This window comes from Ambystoma mexicanum, chromosome 3p, assembly GCF_040938575.1.
Source record: "Ambystoma mexicanum isolate Mex_15411 chromosome 3p, UKY_AmexF1_1, whole genome shotgun sequence".
In the NCBI taxonomy this organism is placed as follows: Eukaryota; Metazoa; Chordata; class Amphibia; order Caudata; family Ambystomatidae; genus Ambystoma; species Ambystoma mexicanum.
The window spans coordinates 397,480,513-397,501,149 of record NC_090925.1 but is presented as its reverse complement, the minus strand read 5'-3'; positions in this window follow the sequence as shown (position 1 = coordinate 397,501,149).

Sequence of the window (20,637 nt, the reverse complement as noted above, 5' to 3'; positions counted from 1 at the left end):
TGGAATTAAGGTGATTCAAGCAGGCTATATAAGGAACGCACATGCACTCTGTAGCTGCTAGGTTGCCAAATCACATTGCAGCTACTAATGTGGCAGTAAGCTGGGCCAGCAAAGTACATGTGTGAAATTTACTTTTTAGCATGGAGCATTTGAATAGTGGGGTCTGTGCAGCAGAGTTCACTTTCTGAGAGAAACAAGCAGCAGCATTTTGCATAGCAAAAATCAAAAAAGCGCAAGTGTGCACACCTCTGCAGTTGACATTGTGTCACAAGGATAGATGTGATCAAATCTCCTGCATGGCTCTGCGAAGTGCCAGGAGAGTGTCTTCTGGGGCCCTAATCCTCCCTGACCGAGTGAATGGTGAGGCAGGAAATGGAATGAGGAGGATCCACAGGCCAATCCCCCTGTTCCCACATTACTGGGAGCAGCTAGTAACCCTGAATTTGCCAGATGCCCCCCACAAGCTAGGGCCCCAAGCCCTCTCATGCCCTTAAGCATCTGAAGGTGGTGCTTGATGGGCCTTCTATGGTCCCAGGAAATCACAAACCTACATTTTGTGGGTCCGTGGGATTTACAGACCCATTTTGCGGGATACACAGACCAGCTTGCAAAGTCAGTAAATCCATCCTAAACATTATGGGAAACATGGAAATAACATTACCACAACCCTAGCCCTCCTAATATATATTGACCGGCAGCACAAATGCACACATCCTTTTTTCCTTCTACAAACAGCACTCCGAGCTCGAGGTATTAGGCTCATGGTTAAGGGATGTGTGGGTGCGTACTCTCTCTCACACATTTTTAGTTACAGCTCTCAAGTTACTCTCTAACAAATGCTATCTTTATACAAGAGAACAGCTCATCCCTTGAACTGCACTCCACTCAGATAACAACCGGTGACTACAAGCCCCTTGTGTGTTGTGATGAAGTCCCCTGCCTGGCTATGAAGACCACTCCATAGTGGCTCAGGGAGCCAGGTGCCACCCGGAGCCAGTGGAAGATGGGCCTGGGGGTGGAATGGGGAGGATCCCTGCGTCACTCTCCCTTGGTCTTCAACATGTGGGAGAGACCAGGCATCCTGAACCCACCTAGAGGTCCTGAACAAGCTATGGGCCCCAAGAACCCCTCCCATGCTCTTAAAGTCCTGAAGAAGGCGCTTTAAATGTCCCCTTCAACCCTGGAAAACTGAAAACCCACTGTTGCAGATCCCGCAGGGTTCACGGACCTCTCTGGCTCCCCAGACTGGTTTACAGAAGGCCCAGGTTCGGGGCTGTTGGCATAGCCTTAACTGAAGAGCACAAGTGTGATGGCCACCATGTTTCTGCGCGGGACGGTCAGAAATGCCATGGTGCAGCAGATGCTTCAAAGTTGCAAGAAGCAGCTCCTATGATGGACTTTATCTGGGGTCCGAGGGCAAAGGCACTGCCCGTAACATGTCCGAGGTTTTTTGATCCTTGCAATCTGCTAATCTGCTGCAGGTAGGTACCCATTTCTTCAGGCCAGGGGGTGGACATAGGGGCATTTGTCCTGGGTACCGTAAATCATTGTTTCCATTTTGGTTTGGTTACATTTGAGTCCGTTTATTGTCATACTTGAACCGACGTAAGGTCTGGTTTTCTTGACATTTATTTTGGGTTTGGAGATATTTTGGGTTTTGTGTGCGGGGATGTGGTGAGGCCCCGGTTGTTGATGAGTTCAAAGGGAGGAACTCCTTTAAATATTGAAGAGCAGCAGTGACAGACTATATCCTTGGGGTGCACTCCATCTGGTGAGGTAGGTGGTTTTACTTGAAAGAGGCTTTGTGGTTCTTCTCGTTTCTATCCGTTTGGAAAGCATAATCCCACGTAGCATGGTTCCTGCTAGCTCCAGCGTAGCATGGCTCCTGCTAGTCCAGTTCCAGCATAGCATGGCTCCTGCTAATCCAGTTCCAGCATAGCATGGCTCCTGCTAGTTCCAGTGTAGCATGGTTCCTGCTAGTTCCAGCGTAGCATGGCTCCTGTTAGTTCCAGCGTAGCATGGCTCCTGCTAGTTCCAGCGTAGCATGGTTCCTGCTAGTTCCAGCGTAGCATGGCTCCTGCTAGTTCCAGCGCAGCATGGTTCCTGCTAGTTCCAGCGTAGCATAGTTCCTTTTGGTTCAAATACCCAGAGCCTTTGTAGCAGGATTATGTTGCTGAAAGTGATGAATGCTGTGACTAGGGGATTTGTCATCATTACCTTCATGACGGCTTTTATTGCTTTCAGCTGGAGGTAACCCAGGTGCCCAATCGGCAAACCAGTAGGCGGGCGGTCAAGTGCCGGTATCCACAAATACTGCTACTTTTTTACCGGACCACCCGACTCAGAATGAGGCCTAATGTTATTACTCAAGAGTGCTAAGAGGGAGTCAAGGAGTTTTTAAGAGAGGGTCAAAGGTGTGTTGTGAGATGGAGGGGTTTTTAATTCTTTGATGAATTCAACATTTCCTTTTGGCAGTGTTTCTGGGGCGTGGGGAAGAGAGGCAGAGATCCTCCTTATTTCTTTCTTGAGCTTGTTGCGTTTGGGGGATGAACCACTCGGCAACTTGTTTCTTTTGCGAGTGTTTGAATGGCTTCTTTGGGGCCAGTGGGTCAGGCGTTTTAATATCCATGACAAACTGTAATATCTACACATCAGTTATATAGGAAAAAAAGATGGAAACGTTAAACTCATGCACCTTTTCATTGAAGGATGTTCCTGCATTTCACTAAAAACAGCGGGCGAAGAAGGGCCCCTTTTTAATTCACCTGCCTCCACATCACACTCAACCATACCACACTCTAGCTGTGGTTCCAATGCAACCCATCAACTCACCCTTGCAAACATCACAACACCACCTGTGCCAATTTCTGCTGCCATATCAACCATTGGGCATCTGTTCCAGTATAGACTGGATCCAGCACTTTCTTTCCTCATCCTTCAAATCCCAACCCATCCCTAGATGTAGATAAACATGTGTTAGATTAAATCACTGGGCTTCACCATTGTAACGACACAAATAGTAAAACAGTATAATTGTCATAGTGCAATTGTTCGATAAAATTAAGAAGTGTCACTGCATACTGTTCAGAATAAGAGATGTAGGGCTTTGCACGCCAAACTAACTCAGTTAATTCATATTTTAAAACCTTTCAGACCTAGCATTTCTAGCCAATCAGGTAAACCCAGCTAGTGTAAATAACCAATGATGGACGTTTGCGGTAGGATATGTCGGGCACACTCCAAGTCTAAAAGCTTTGTCTTGGTAGATGGCAGGGTGGTAAGGGACACACATGAATATTATGTGATGTGATTTTGAAGATGCAAGTGGATTGAACATTTGTCGCTTAGACCCTCATTCTGCTCAGTGCAAGGTTTTCTGCACATTCACCCAGGGGACTGGTGTCTGCGTGTAGTGTCCCCCCAGCACAGCAGACATGCTGGAACACAGCAGCAGATCTGCAAAGCGCAGACGCTTCGTATCTCTGCTGATCAGAAACACAGGCTAAGCGGGGGATGTCCAGGGATCATGTGTGCTATTACACATCTGACACAAACTTGAGCGACCATTTGGGAACGCTGCAGACCCCGCCAACCACTAGAGAGCAGCCGGAGCCTCAACGAGCAACAGAGGAGCTGGGGAAATGCTGGTACCGATTCAGAGAGATAGAACAGGTACACAGGTTTACCAGAACGTATTGCAGGTCTGAGGAAGCTTGAGAGTGAATATAAAAACTGGAAGAGAAAGGTCTGCGACCCAAAATCGACTGAAAGAAAATTGCATATTTGGCAGGAGAGTGATCCAAGGGGCAGCAAACCTGTGCCAGACAGGGACGTGCATCCATATAAACAAACAAGAAGCATAGGGTCTGGAACCCTGAAGTTGCATACTTGGCATGAGAGTGAACCTGTGCAAGTTTGGGACCTGCACCCATATCAGAAACCACAGTCTAAATTCAGAATGGTCTGGGACCCAGGGGAAGAGACATTTTATAAGAACCACTTGTGCGAATCTTGGGCTCGCTCTACCCATGAAAATTGGAAACCAGGGGACCGTAGACTCTGGAGTTGTGAAAGTGAAAACCTATACTTGGTTGAGGAGCATGCCAAGTGAGGGGAATTGAAAGACTTGGAACACAAGAGATAATTCTTTGTCTGCTAAACAGTTTCTTGGAAGGATGACAACCCTAGGGGAAAGGAGCATCCCCCTACTTTTGGAACTCGCTATTTTAGAACATTGTTTTTTAATCACTTTATTACCAGGGCGCCTGGAGACTTTGCTGTTTACCAAGAACACTGTTTATCCGAAGTAAAGAAATTCACTATTAATTTGGGGTGCAGAAGTAGGTTTTCTTTCGACACGACAGGGACTGACTTTTAATTTTAGGATTTTCTGACATTTTCATTAGTTTCTTTAGAGGCAGGGAAACCCCTCTTAGTTTATTTATTTATTTTATTTTATTTTATTGAGCATGTGTTATGCGCCTATCCAACTGAATAGTGTTTTAAAGCACCACAAGGCTAAATGGGAAGGGAATAGGGCAAAAACAGTAAAATATGGTCAAGGTCCTACTAGGCCTTGTGGCATTTGGACGTGCAAGTGCAGTGAGGAGAAGTGCGAGAGAAAGGTGGGGGGGCAGAAGAGTGGGCAAGTGCTGGTGGAGGGCCCAGGAGGGAAGTGCTAAGGGGAGCCAAGGAGGAGAACCTCAGGTTAAGTGCTAGTGCAGGTAACTCACAAGGGTGGGATGCATAGCCGCCAAGCAGGGATCCGCAAGGGCAGTGCAGTGAGGGGGGTTGAGGGTGCTGGTATTGACTGGGGAAAAGGGCCTGGAATCCTGTGAGATTCATGAGGATCAGGCCACCAGTCACAGCAGCAGCAGGGTGATTAGCAGGGAAGGGAAAGAGGTAGCCCGGCTCAAGTCTGAAAGGCCCAGGGAGGCTGTTCCGAAGCAAGGTGCTAGCCGAGGAGAGAGACCTGCCCCCCACTCTGCTTGGAGAAGCATTTGACAGTCAAAGAGTTGGAGTTAGATGAGCGTAGGGTTCTAACAGGGGAGTATTTAGGGAGGGAAAGTTGGCGGTAGCATGGTCCCAGGCCCCAGAAGACTGTGTGGATGGTGCAGAGTGTCTTGAATTTGATCCTTGCAGCCACCAGGAGCCAGTGAAGAGATTTTAGAGCAGGAGAGATACGGTCCCTGGGCTTGAGGCTACAAGGCTACAAGGGCTACAAGATAAGTCTTGTAGCCCTATTCTGGATTAGCTCGAGGGGGCGTAGGGAGTGAAGAGGGAGATTGAGAGGACCATAGCTCTGGAAACATTGAGCTTCTGGGGAAGGTGAAGAAAGTATGAGAAACCTAGGGGTATTCTCACTTTTAGACCCAGAGAATCCTCTATTTGGGTGGCCAAGGGAGGGCCGTCGCTTTTTGGATCCCAACCCTGTGGGTGGACGAGTGAGGGAGGATCACCTGGGTAGGGGAGTCTGGGGTCAATTTCATGGGAATACCCTAGATAAGACACGGTATCCCCCTTCTACCAGTTACCCACAATCGCAACCCGCCTCTACCTTCTTGGGATATTTTCAAACGGACATCTCCCCTCCCCATTTTCACATAATACTGGGATGAAGGAGAGACAACTGAGAGTAGCAAAGTTTACCTGTATGAAACACCTTTACAAAACAGAAGAAAGACTACCACCAACTACCCTCACGTTGTCCCACTAATGAAGTCAGGCAAGGTCAGACAGACCCAACCCTGACACACAGCTGCAGCCCATGAACATCACACCAGTGTATAACAAGAGGCTGCTGAGGGAGAGAAGTCAGATGCAGTTGTGAGAGCAGGACGGAGGCTGCAAGGCTGAAACAGGCAGGGGATCCCTCTTCAAGCACCAGAAGCGAGCTGGGAAGGTTGTCTGGAGCGGAGAAGCTGAGAGACTGGGAGCTGTCAGGAGAATCCAGAGGAGGATTCTCCAAGGCCAACCCAGCGGCAATATCTTTTTCGATTAATTTTCTCCTCGCCCTAATAATGCATTCACATCTTTCCAAAGTATCTAACACCACATGCCATGCTGTGTACTGTGACGCACCTTCATCGACTGATACCCCTAAATCCCCAATTCCATTTCTGCTCTGACCCCCTTACGCATGTCCCTACACCAATCCCCCATTCTGGGGTGCCCCCAGCACCCTCCAGGCCATTACAATTGCCCTCTTGGCTAGAGGTAAACCCAAGGATAGGAGTACCCAAGAGTAGCAAAGTTTACCTGTATGAAACACCTTACGAAACAGAAGAAAGACTACCACCAACTACCCTCACGTTGTCCCACTAATGAAGTCAGGCAAGGTCAGACAGACCCAACCCTGACACACAGCTGCAGCCCATGAACATCACACCAGTGTATAACAGGAGGCTTCTGAGGCAGAGAAGTCAGATGCAGTTGGGAGAGCAGGAGGGAGGCTGCAAGGCTGAAACAGGCAGGGGATCCCTCTTCAAACACCAAAAGCGAGCTGGGAAGGTTGTCTGGAGCAGAGAAGCTGAGAGACTGGGAGCTGTCAGGAGAATCCAGAGGAGGATTCTCCAAGGCCAACCCAGCGCCAATATCTTTTTCGATTAATTTTCTCCTCGCCCTAATAATGCATTCACATCTTTCCAAAGTATCTAACACCACATGCCATGCTGTGTACCGTGACGCACCTTCATCGACTGATACCCCTAAGTCCCCAATTCCATTTCTGCTCTGACCCCCTTACGCATGTCCCTAGACCAATCCCCCCCATTCTGGGGTCCCCCCAGCACCCTCCAGGCCATTACAATTGCCCTCCTGGCTAGAGGTAAACCCAAGGATAGGACCTTGGTCACAGCCTTGCCTCTCCTGCCCTTTCTGAGAGTCCTGAGCCCCAGAAAATACTGTTGGACCATGAGTTGCATCCTCACTGCTACCAGCCCAAATAGTTCTTCAACTACCATTTCCCCATAACCCATCACTCGGTCACATCCCCACCAAATGTTACAAAAGGTCCCTGTCTCTTCCCTGCACCTCCAGCAGTTCTGATCCGGCCCAGCTACCATCTTAAACACCCTGGCCAGCGTTATATACGCCCTCTGTACAATCTTATATTGTATCCGCTGAAACCAGGCTTTCCTGGATACCTGCTTGCATGTCTGAGAACCCTTCCCACTCGCCATCTGGGAACTAGCACCTCAAGTTAATTTCCCACTTCTGTCTTAGTTCACCAGCGGATATATCCTGCTCACCCCTATCCACCGCATACAGCTCAGAGTTGTTCCTCCCCCCATTGCAGCATAGCCACAATCACCCTCTGAACGTAAGGTTTAGCCAGGAACCCATCCCATGCTCTCCTCACCCCTGCTGTCAGAGTAGCAGACTCTAAAAAGTTAAGGCAACCCACGGAGTGAGCAATTTAAAACTCCCTATGATAGCCTTATCCTCCTTATACACATCACCTATCAAACCCCTGCCCCCAAAATGACCAACAGTAGTCCCCTGCACCCTTCGACATACAGGCCTTAGTCTGCTGCAACTCAATGGTACCGGAGGCATAAAGAGAAATCTCTGGCCGATCCCTTTGGTGGCCATCCACCAAACCTGTATAATGGTGCCAATCAAAATCAGGAGCCACCCAAATCCCTGTCTCGCCTCCCCTTAGCAATTTTAAAACCCTCACTCTGTGCCAATTCACTCACAGGCCAACCTGTGATATGGTCCTCATGTGGCTGCACAAACCAGTCCAACAAGCCGCAAGGTGCTTAACGCATCCCCCTTCCCCTTCCAGAACAATCATGTCAAAGTTCCAATAAGGACTCAAAAACTCACAGCCTTCAACACCATGTGCATCTACTGCAACACATATAGGAATCTGGGAAGCATAATCATCTTCACTACAGCAATTCGCCCCATCAAAGAAATGATCATCTGGTCCCGAAGTCTGCAAGCCTCCCGAATGCTTCCAGCAACTTTACAAAATTGTCAGGTACATCCAGTCCAGGTTCACACTAACCCTGACCCCCATGTATCTGAAAACCCTTTCCAGAATCTCCATTCCAAACGGCACCAACTACCCTTCCTCCTCCTGAGGTAACAAATAAAAGGACGACTTAGAGTTGTTTACTGCTAGCCCCGATATCTTCCCAAATTCTTCTACCATAGCCATAGTAGGTTCCAAATTTACCAAGGGATTCTGCACATACAGAAGCATGTCGTCCGCATATAACGATATCAGTGCCTAGCCATCCTCCCAATTAGAGGGCCCGTTCTCGATGTCTCCTCCTATATACCCTGCTCAATGGTTCTATAACCAACGCAAAAAACAATAGGGACAACAGGCACCACTGCCTCATGCGCCACTGCACTGGACAGGCTCTGGAAATCACCCAATTAACCTCCACTCTGGATGCTTATACGCCATACAGCAGCCTCACTCAATTCCATGGATCCGTTCCCCATGCCCATTCTATGCAACACCATCCCTTGGAATTCCCAGGTAACTGAGTCGGGGGGTGTATAGGAATCCAAACAGACCACAGCCAACAGTTCTGTCGAATGGTCAAATGTATCTTGAATAAAAACGAGCCACCTCAGATTATGCACAGTGGACCTACCCGATATGAACCTGGTCTGATCCGGATGCACTAGACATTGCATGACCAGCAAAAGACGAACCAGTAATAACTTGCACATGTACTTGACATCCACATTTATCATGGATAAAGGCTGATAAGAGGCACACTCAGCTATGTCCCTCCCCTAGCATGAGCAAGAGTATAACCAGTGCCTCAAACATCGAGACCGGGAACCCTCTGTTTGGCCCAGAGAAAACCCTTAAGTAGTTTAGGCACTAGTATCTCCCCATATGCCTTGTACACATAGGCTTTCAAGCGCCAATCGCCCATAACACCTCGTGCTCACCAATCTTCCTACCCAGGAGTTCTCTTTGCTCTCTGTCAAGCACTCCAAGGGCCGCCTCATCAGGACATTGTGCTGCTAGTTGCACATCAAATCCCACCTTTCGTCGTACAAAGAAGCATAAAACTCCAAAAATACTTTATTAACAACCCATCCCCCTCCTTGATGCCCTCACATATGCTTTGCCCAGTCTCCTTTCTGACCAACCATGCCAACGGTTTACCCACCTCATCCTCTTCCGAATGCTGCCGGCCAACATAACCAGAATAGCAACGAGAATCTAGTAGCTCCCTAGGCTTGTGCAGTTCACAACATGCCTCTTCCGCCAAATCCGCTGACACCCCCACTCTAGCCAACTCATGTTCCAAAGTCACTACCTTCAATTCACAACCCTTCAATTCCCAAGAGAGAACCCTAGAAACTCCAACACCATTCGAAATGCAGACCCCCCTCTTATCAAAGTGCCCCCCATTCCGTAGACCCACGTGCTGTTAAGCCTCAATTGAGCTCAAGAAACTGCTGTACCAGCTCCCCCAGAGATGTTCTAAAGGTGCTGTCAAACCCGGTTCTCAAATTTTCATTTGGGAATGCTTGGACAAACGTCCTGACCAACCCCAACAACAGTGGCGAGTGATCCAATAGCATCCCATCCACCAACGCAGCCAAATCAAACCCCTCCACTCCCACAAACACATAATCAATACGAGAGTTAGACGCATTCACAGCCGAATAATAGGAGTAACTCTGCTCCCTATCGTACAGTGCATGCCAAGCATCCCGAAGGCACAAATCAGTGACCACCCACACCAAGGCCTTAGTCAGGGCACCCTGGGGTCTCACCACAGCACTTGCAACATCCAACGTACAATCCAAACACAATTAAAGTCACCAAGCCAGAGCGTCCAGTGATCCCTATGGCACGCACTTAGATCTTGCAAGTCCTGAAGAAACCCAGCCTGGCCCACATTGGGGGCATATGTCACTTGCAGAAACACAGAGCGCCCCAGCAGTTCTTCCACCACTGCCACATATCGTACCTCCTTATCCACAATTGTCTACATCACCTGCAGTTTAGATGCACCTCTAACCCACAAGAGCACCTCCTTGCATAGGAGAAGACAGTGCCAATTACCCTCCCTTTCGAACGTGTACTCAATTCATGTAACCCCAGAACATCAAGGTAAGTCTCCTGCAGTAACACCAAATCGAACTTATGCATGATGACATATGAACGTATCTTACACCTCTTAACAACTGTGTTCAGCCCTCTCACATTCCAACTAAGAATTTTCAATGCTGCCATAAAATAAACCTTGTGCCTACAATACCCTCCCCAGCAGTACCAAACCCAAAACGTAACTCCCGTAAACATAACCAAATAAACTCACACCCAAAACCCTCAGTCCCCCCCATCCACCCAAAGCACATCCCAGCACCCAATTACACCAACAAAGGACGCACCCCAAAGGCCCATATCCCTATCACACACAAACCTTTGCCTTCCAAAAATAGGCTACACCCCTGGTCCGGACCTGGTGGCCAAAAGCAAGGGCAGAAGTAGAACACCCAAAGGTGGGCTACTCCCTCCAACCCAGGCACGCCGCCCTGACATTCCTGCCCAATTCCAAAATTTCCACTGACCCCCATCATGAATATCGGGTTACAGAGTCCAAATTCCTGCCGTCAACAGAAGACAACTTCAGATAATGCCCCCATTTCAACAAACGTGTGACAATGATCCCACCCACCTAACACTCTCACAGCAAAAACAGAAACCTTCGCACACTGAACAACATCCTAGATGACGCTCGGCATGAATTAACAGAGTCACATAAACCTCCTTGTCAAGGTACAGTCCTTCAGCCAGTCCCTTCCAAGTCCTTCCTGCCCGAACCCACATCCTCTTCCCTGTCCATTGCTCCAGAGTGACAGGGGTCCCGGAGCTGGGAGTCGTCTCTCAATACCAACGTGCCATCCATGTTCACACAGATTCTCCCTGGATCCCTTTCAATCTGCTTCCTTCTGGCTGGTCCTGGGGCTCAGACCCGAATGCTGCCCACCTTGTGAGTTCGCATTGCATCCATGGTCAATGTCCAGCAATCCCAGAGCTCACTTGGGCGCTGAAAAAAAGGGAATGACAATCCACCAGTACCTTAAACTTCACTCGGAAGAACAGCATGTACCTGTACCCCATGTCTCGCAGCCTCTGCTTCACTGCATCATATGACTTGCGTTGTTTCTCCACTTCCTGCGTGATGTCCAGGAAGAACAGTATCCTTATGCTCCCCACTCTGTAGACCAACGTCCTCCGTGCATCTTGAAGGATCGTGTTCCGATCCCTGAAGTTCAATAACTTTGCAATTATGGCGTGGGGTGGGGGGGTCCAACCGGAGACCTCCTTCCTGGTACCCTGTGTGCCCTCTCGAACGTGAACCACATAGAAAACCCCTTAACTTTCAAAGTATTGTGAAAAGCTGATCAAGAGACAATTCCATGCTAGGGCCCTCCCTCCCCTCCTCAACCCCGAGAATCCTGATGTTACTCCACCGAGATCGACCCTCAGCATCCTCGGCCTTAACCTCCAATGCTCGTGTGGCAGCAGCCAGCGCATCGATCTGAGACTGCAATGTGGCCACTGTGTCCTCAGCCTCCCCAACTCTCTTCTACGCTTCAGTGACTCTTTCACCCATCTTCCTGAGGTCCAGTCTTACCAATGAGAGCTTGACGGACACCGTCTGCACCTTACCATCCAGTGATGACCGAAAATCCTGACTTGCTCCCAGTAACTCGGCCATAGTGACCCCTCCTTCAGTCAGGTCCGGTTCATCAGTGTGCTGCGACTTCTGTTTAGGTTGTTTATCCCTGCCCCCCATGCATTTCTCCAACTTCTGCTGTCCCTTTGCCATCCTGCGGACTCTGTGGGGATGAAGCATGCCGTGCCCCCAGCAGTCCCCCAACAACAGCACCCAGACCGCTGGGCCCCTGGACATGCATTAACAGCCACCAGCTGGCCACCCAGAGTCTACCAACACAATTCTGATGGAGGGTCTAAGTTCTCACCCCCAGACAGCAACGTCAAACTCCAACTTCCAGCTCCAACCAACTGCACAGGGTTGAGCACAAATCCTGCAGAGCCAAGGCACTTCTCCCCACCTATAGGACATGTAGTACCTACACACCCAGTTAACACCTGAATGCATTGTTATGGCCAATGTCGCTGTCATCGTGAAGGCACATAACTAGCCTCTGCACCAGCAGAGCAGGCCCCTGAACGCAGAGGCAGCAGTAGAATTCAAGCCCTCCAGCACAGCGCAGGGTACAGCAGGACCACAGGGACACAGCCCAGCCAGATCTGGCTATCCCTCACCAGCTCCAACAGTTCATGAGCACACGAAAACCCACTCCACATGTAATGCAGGTGGAAAAAAGGGCCTCCAATGCAAATCCTGCAGCAGTACCTCAGCAAACATTCACTCCAGGTTACCGGAGCTCCTTCTCTCCCCTACCTGTAGGGATCACAGCCCTTTGACCAGGCTGCAACAGTCACTGATGAGCACAATCAGGGCCCTGCCGGTCCACCAGTCTTCCGCCACAGTACTGGTGCATGTCCGCCAAAGCCCTCCCCAACTCTTGGCACCTGATGCCACGTCTGACCAGCTGCTGCAGTGCCCTGACGCAGTGCTAAATATCCTACCCCGGCTCCTGCACCAAGCACCACAGTGATCGCTCTGGGTGCCTTCCTCCCCAAGGCTACCTCTGCCTACATTGCCCCTGCAGTTCCTTCCCTCTGCCACGCCTGTGCTCCTGCTAGCCATACCAGATGGATATACTATCTCCAGACAAGATAGAGATGGAAGCTGAGGTGGAGGAATAGCCATGATATCTAGAGAGAGCATGGCATTGAGACTAGTCACTAACCTAATTCTGCAGTCATGTGAAAATCTCATGGTAAAACTCCCCCTAAACAACTCCCAATAACTTACTATGCACCTAATCTACAGACCGCCCGGGCCCCTTGGGAGCTTTGAGGAAGCCCTACATAGCATACTTGCCAACAACCTTAAATCCACTTCCCAAATACTGCTGTTAGGTGTCTTTAACCTAGGATTTAATGATACAGCGGACAGGCAAGCCTTAGAAATAGCCAATACCATCAATGCACTTGGCCTGTCGCAAAAAGTTAACTAAACTACTCATATAAAGGGTAGAACCTTAGATTGGTTGGCCGACTATAACTGTTTAGCCACCATTACCGCTATCACGCCTCAACCATGGACTGACCACTCTCATGTGTCCTTCACACTATCAACTACCAGACCCCAACAAATGACACCACACAAGGTTCCACCTTGTCTAACGAGAAACAAAAAGAACATCCCCGTAGATAAAGTGATTCCTGCCATCCTCCCTACTTTAAACGCTCTACCAGACAACCTTGACCCTAGTACACTGGTGCATGAATATAATAAAATCATGGTAACTACTTTAGATAAAATTGCTCCACTTAAATTAAGAACAAGTAAAGCAAAAGCCCACCTTAACAAGTGGTTCACTCCACAACTAAAGGACCTTCGCCTACTGAAGAGAAGGTGCGAAACGGTCTGGAGACTATGCCCCTCCATCGAGAACAAAAAGGAATTAAGAACTACTTCTGTGCATTATAAAAACGAAGTTTGCCTGGCAAAACGGAACTCATATAATGAACGCATTGCCAATTCTAACTCAAGTACGAAAGAATTATTTTCCATACTAAAAGAACTCAAGTCACCGATCCCCATACCTGACTTGTGCGACAAAAATAAGACCTGGTGTTCAGATATTCAACAGGCACTAGCTAATAAAATCAACACTCTCCAAAACAAAATAAAACTAAAGAAAGATTCCCTGAACCTACCACACGCTGCGAATACCCTCCCACTTAGCGCTATACCCACTGACCAGACCAATAGATTCCGCTTCACCAAAACCTCCGTCTTACAAGTAGAAAGAATCATGTTATCCCTTAAGCCATCTAATTGCAAAGGAGACATCTGCCCAGCACAGATCATAAAAGACGCAGCTAGAGATCTTTTCCCCATTTATCTCTAAATTGATCAATGCCTCTTTTTCATCTGGTACTATCCTGGCCAATTTAAAATAATCTTGGGTTCTCCCACTCCTAAAGAAGCAAACTTTAGATCCACTTATAGCTACCAACTACCACCCCATTACAACAGTATCATTTTTACACAGATTCAAAAGTACCTTGAGCTACATAAACTCTTAGGGGTCAGACAGTCTGGCTTGCGTCCTATACATGGGACAGAAACTGCATTGATAGACTTGAAAACACAGATCGATGAGTTGAGTGCTAGAGGGAAGACAGCACTGCTCTTATTACTTGTTCTCAGCTGCATTCGACTTGGTGGATCATAAGGTCCTCTGTGGGCACCTGGACTCAGCAGCCCACTTTTCCACAGAGGCTATCAAATGGATAGAATCCTTCCTGAGCAAGAGAATCATGAGGGTATTCTCCCCATCGGCAGCGGTGGACCCCTCACCGATCCTGTGTGGGGTACCTCAGGGTTCTTGTGTCTCCCCTACCCTATATAATATATTCACCAAACCCTTGTTCGATTATTTGGATCTTCTGGGAATCACCTACCCTAACTATGCAGATGATACACAGATTCTCCTCCCACTTTCTGGGGATCATTCTAAGGACTTGGCGACCTGGTGAACAGGGTATAGCTCATCATTCAGGCATAGATGGCCACCCATGGTCTATGCCTGAATGATGACAAGACAGAGCTGATCATTCTGGGTACTCACTCCAACATCAATAATTTAGGCAATGAATACTCATCTTCATTTACCATCGATGGGAACATTATTAAAGTCTCCAAGGAGGTAAAAACCCTTGGATTCTACCTCGATTCTACCATGTCCTTTGATAAACAACTGAAATCACTGGCCTCTACCACAGCATACACATGTAAGCTTATCAGAGCTGGTAAGCCATTCCTCTCTAATAACAGTTGCATTATTCTGTCTAGAGCATTAATCCTCTCTAGGGTAGACTACTGTAATGCTTTATACAGTGGTGCTAATAAAGCAACTATCCAGAGACTACAAATCTTGCAAAACAATGCACTCAGAGCTGCATTAGGCATAAATAAAAGAGTACACATTGCCCCGATTAGACTTCAACACAAGTAGCTCTCTACCCACTATAAAATACAGTTAAAAATGGCCTCTCTGACCCATAAAGCCCTAAACAATGCTGCACATAGCTACTTCTAGTAGGCCATCAAGAGTTAGTAACTCTAATTGCCTTGTGGTACCAAGATTTAAACTTACTAAGATTGGTGGCAATAGCTTTCCTGTGAAGGCCGCCAAACTCTGGAACACCCTACCTCACATGTTGAGAGTAGACCAACCCTACCTACACTTTAGAAAGAGATATATCACCCACCTCAACCTGACGGAAGGATAGTCAGATACGATAGCCCACCTATGCTGCCCATCACTGTAAATAATAGTTGCAATTGTACTGTGTAGCTTGACTTGTATATAACCTTAAAATGTTTTCCTATTATCTGCTTGTAATTAATCTCACCTGTACATCTTTGTGATCATATTGTAATTATTTGAAACTTTGTGAGCTTTGCATCTTGTTTTTTGCTGCGGCCTGTTACCTGTGGGTCTGGCGCACATTATAAATAAAATAAACAAATAAACAAACAAACGCCTGCACCAGCGCCGCCTGTCCCTCACTCCCAGGAAATTGGAGTGCCGCAGCACCACACTCTCAGTGCCCAAAATGCCACAGAAGTATTGAGGGGCCGTCTTCACCCCTTCAAGCACAACACCACTGGCACACCAACATGAGCATCAAATACACGGTCTAACATACCACATATATCCAGTCAAGACAGAGCTCAGAGAAGCACGGCCATCTTGGTAGGAGTCTGTAGCACTACCAGTTCCCTTCTCTGTCGATTTCTCATAGCTAAAGCATTATTACAAGCCTCTGACTTTGATGGATGATAAAATAGGTTACAGATTTTCTTTCAAAGTAATCTTTGGACCCATTATATGGCATTGGGATTAGGGTGTGTTGATATAATCTCAGGTGCTAGCCCATTTGTATAACAAAGCAGAACTGAAGCCAAAAAACTGATTCAGCTTTATTCTTGCATTTCAGATTCTCTTGGTTAAATCAGCCCTGTGCACTTTTAAGCAGAGGATTCTATACTAAATTTTAGGAAAGGTTTTTCTTTTGCACATTTCCCTCCATAGATTTCCATGCAACCACCTTCTTTTTGCTTATTTTGAAACCAGACCTGACGTTTTAGAGGTAAGTATAGCTTTCGGCTTTACTTCCCTTGCCTCTTTTGTTCATTCATATGGGAAAACTGACTAGTCGCGAAGACTATCAGTACTAAAAAACGATAGGCTTCATTCCAATTAATTACCGGCTCCAGACTTGCCGAAATAACTGGGGCATTACAGCCCCAGTGATCTGGAAATTCCAGAGCCGGCATTGCGTTACTCCCCATTCCCATGAAGTCACATAGGACTGCATGGGAATGGGGACCGTGGAAACACTGGCATCCTAATTAACGGTGCCAGTGTTTCCATTTCCATCAGCAGGCGGGTGGCGTTACTCCTGCCAGGTCAGACCTGGCGGGAGTAAGGCCACCTGCCTGCTGAACTCGTAGTCTGCCGGTCTGGAAACAACGGTGGCAGCGGGTTTACCGCCACCATTGTTTCCAGACTGGTAGGGTCATAATGAGGCCCTATGTCTCTCTTTATGAATGGTCATATTGTTACAATTGCACACATCACATTACAGTGAATTGTAATAATGATACTTTGTATTCTTATCTTTTTATATAATAGTGTTTTGGTTACTTTTTATACGTGCCTAAAACAAGCTGATTTCAAAAATGTTTGTGTTATTTTACATGTGCACTTTTGCGTTTACCGCAAATGGCTACTAAAGGTGGCTAGCAACAACCCAAGATGGCCGTGCCACAAGTTGTTTTGCTTGTTCGTTGGCCAGATTGTTCTTTGGCCTTATTCCTGCCCTCTTAGGTCAGTAAATTCCTTATAGGAAATCCCTTTACTGTCTAAGGGGTAATGTGTTCCTGTTGATGGGCAGATGGGAGGACCATTAGTTATCCATTACTGGACAACCCCTGTCTGTTTGAATGGTGCAGATTCTTTCCATCGATGGGCTCGAGCTTGCTCCCAGTCTGAATCTTGAATAACAGTACTCCTTCTGTCACTGTTCGGCTGATTATAGTTGGGACCAAGGCTTCTATGAAGAAGAGCAGCCCACTAACGACCCAAAGACCACTCCTGCAGCTCATCAGCATCAACTCCAGTGTTGTCCCAGTAAAGCCCTGCTCATCTGTCCCAATCTGAAGGAGGTCTTCATTGGCGCTTCGACCCCCGACCAGTGAGAACAACCAGTCTCGACCCCTGCTCAAGGGTAAATGCCTGCTGAGCCTTTGGAGGTGTCCCTGGACTAACCAATGGACTGGCCAACTTAGTCCTGTGCTACCCAGCTGCAACTATTGTCTTATGAGCAGAGCCTTGGAACTTTCCAGATCTTCAGCTTGTAGGCCAAGTCACCTGCTCCCTCAATCTCAGCCATCTTACACCAAGGGAAGCTGTGCTCAGCCTGCTCCTGTATTCACTGCCTGAAGATTGCCTGTCGCCACTTGACCATGGTGGCTCTCGGTGCAACAATATTTCTTCTATCCCATGAAGTGTCCTAAGGGGGGGGCTGCATCGCAAAAGTCTTTATCTTTTGTTCTTTTATGTATTTTACTGGAAGCTGCTGGAACCAATTCCGGTGCACCACAACCGTCCAAAACAAAATCCTGGTGGTGAAAGTGACCTCCGCACTGACATCCCTAGGCCTTTCTCGGCCAGACCAAGCACGGAGGATTGTCTCCAACGGATTCTGGAACACCCGTCTCCCTCTTTTCTCCATAGGGTTACATTGGGTATAATGTTGTGCCCCTAACTCCCCCTGACCTAACCTTTGGTGGTGAACCTCCGTGAAGGATACTTCCCTATGCCTATCCTAGTGTATTGGTTTGAGTGCTTACTTGAACTTTTATCTAACTTTGGAACTTCTTAATAAATCACCACCACTGGCAACTGCACTCTTTGTACATAAACCCACAAGGCCCCAAACCATTTTAGGGTTGGACTTTGTAAGACTGAGGGAAGCGGTTTATGTTGATTCTACAGAGTTCTTTGTATTTCCCTGGCATTTGACTACTCACCTGTATTTCCCTGGTAATGATTCATGTGCAATCCTATTTGGATGCATGGTTCCTCCTAGGGAGTATGCGTATATATGTTTTATAAGGATTTCTGTGACATTACTAACTAACCTCTGATTTATACATGGTACGTGTGTAAACTAAGGGCCTAATAAATAATTGCATTTGTATACTTATTGCCTAACTGGAATTGCTCTTTGTTTACTTATTGTAGCCCTAGACCACTCCTCACATTTCTGAGACTAAGCCTTGACTACTCAGTTACCTTACCTTGATTGGGGTTTTGGCTAACCTCTCAGTGTCTTCCTTGCTCAGCAGGGATGAATTTGAAAATCCATCTTAATGTTAGGAAAGATTCCTCTTTACGGCACCTTTCCTTCCATTTCTATGGACCCCCAAACTTTTTGCTTTTATTTTTGAATCCAACCCGTTCTTTTTATATTGCAGTGAAGCCTTAAGCTTCACTACACTGGCTTTTGCTAATTTGTTATGGGGAAACTGTGGTCACTTTTTATCACTGTACAATGCACTTTACAATACAGTACACTGGAATACACTTTTTGTTTTGCCCTCGACTAACACTCTGAGGATTTTTGCTTACTCTAGGTGTGCTAAATGGTGGCAGCAGTGACTTTTTGTCATGTATTGGTGCATTTTGTTTTAGCCTTACAGTGGTTACCGCGTTTGGCTACTAACTGTGGCTAGTGGTCAAACATAGCCATGCCACAAGAATTTTCTCTTGTCCTTAGGTCATCTTGACTTTTAGCCTTCTTCCTGGTCTATGAAGCCAGGAAAATCCCTATATGGACTTCCAGTCCCTGGGAAAGTAGAGGCCTTTGGCGGGCTACTGGAGGGCTATGTGTGTTTGCTGCCAGGAAGTGTGCTGGGACTTTCTGGTCCCAATCCACAAACTGGTGCCAGTGTGTCTGGGTGGTATGCATGAGTTTTGCCCCCAGTGGTCCTGGTTGACCCACTGCTGGGGTGGGGGTGTGTGGCAGATCGGTCATTGTGGGAGTTGCTGCTCTTATCTGGCTTTTAGGATAAGGAGAGGACCCATGGACACACTCTGGAAAGATCCTGGAAGAAACTGAAGGAGCCAAGACGCCTTTCCAGCTACAAGACTTGTGAGGAGACCATGGACCCATTGTAAGATGACTTGGTGACCAACTTCTGCTGCTGCCCTCGTAAAGCCCTGTCCTGTGGAAGATCTCCAGCAGTCCTGCGAAGGAGCTGCGACGGTTGGAGTGGAGGAAACAACCCTTCCCGACGTCAGCTCTAAACCCTATGAAGAAGAGCCTTCGGAGTGCTCCAGGACCACCCCAGCAACAGCTGACCAGCTCTGAGTTTGGGCTACCGTGCAGCAGATGTTGCTGTTTCGAGCTGAGGCCTGAAACATGGGGGATCATCTGCTTGTGCAACAAGACTTACCTTTGTGAAATGTTTTGGTCCTAGCATCAAGGGTACCTGAGATAGGAGGGAAAGTCTGACTGTGGCAAGTGAATCCCTTTGCGTCGCCATGCATCGGTAGTCGTCATCCGAAACTGCTTACCTGTCTCTATTCCTGTCCTGAGAGGGGCCCTGCATGGGGTTCCGCTGCATTCTTCAACTGGGAGACTTTGCACCAGCATTAGACACTGACCGGAGAGCACCTCAAACCTGCAACACCTGGGAATTGAGGGCTGAGGCTGAGTGCGGAAAAAGCAACCTGGGATCTTCTTTAATTGACCTGCCAAGTCCTGTGAAGGACCAGGTTATTGGAGGGGAGTGGGGGTGATTTGTAGAAATACTTACCTGACTGCTAAACTCCCTTTTAAAAGTTTGGATAACTTTTAGAAACTTTTGTCTTACTTTGTCCGAAAGTTGGGAACACATTGGTTAGCTAGTTTAACTTGTCCCCTGACACTTTGAACTGTTCACTGGACCCCAGAGATCCTACCTTCATTTTTTCCAGCTTCACAAAACTGTATGGAGCTTTCCTGAACTTTTGGGCACAAGGCACCATATATTTTAGGGATGGACTTCTGAAGTTAGGATTGAATCTCTGTGGACTAGTAGTGCTAATACTAATGTGCCTTCCTTTTCGGGGGTTTGATGTGTATTTTGCCCTACTCCGGTAATTGTATATATGTATCTAATTTTAAGTATTGAGTGATAATGTTCCATGTTAGGGGTCATTTTTCGCTGTATTATTTGGCCATAAGTAAAAAAGTATTTTTATACCTGTTTGTCTAAGTGTGTTCCTTTAATGCTTCACTCTGTGTACTCATTGTGGACCCCTTACAATCTCACCACCGCTTGAGACTTAGCCTAGAACACTCGCCTTGCTACCTTTAACAGGTTTGGCTACAGCTCCCAGAGGTGACCCTGTCAGAATATAGGTTGGCCTTCTATACATCTATCCACCAGGCCAGAGTATAGAAAGTCAGTCCTAACA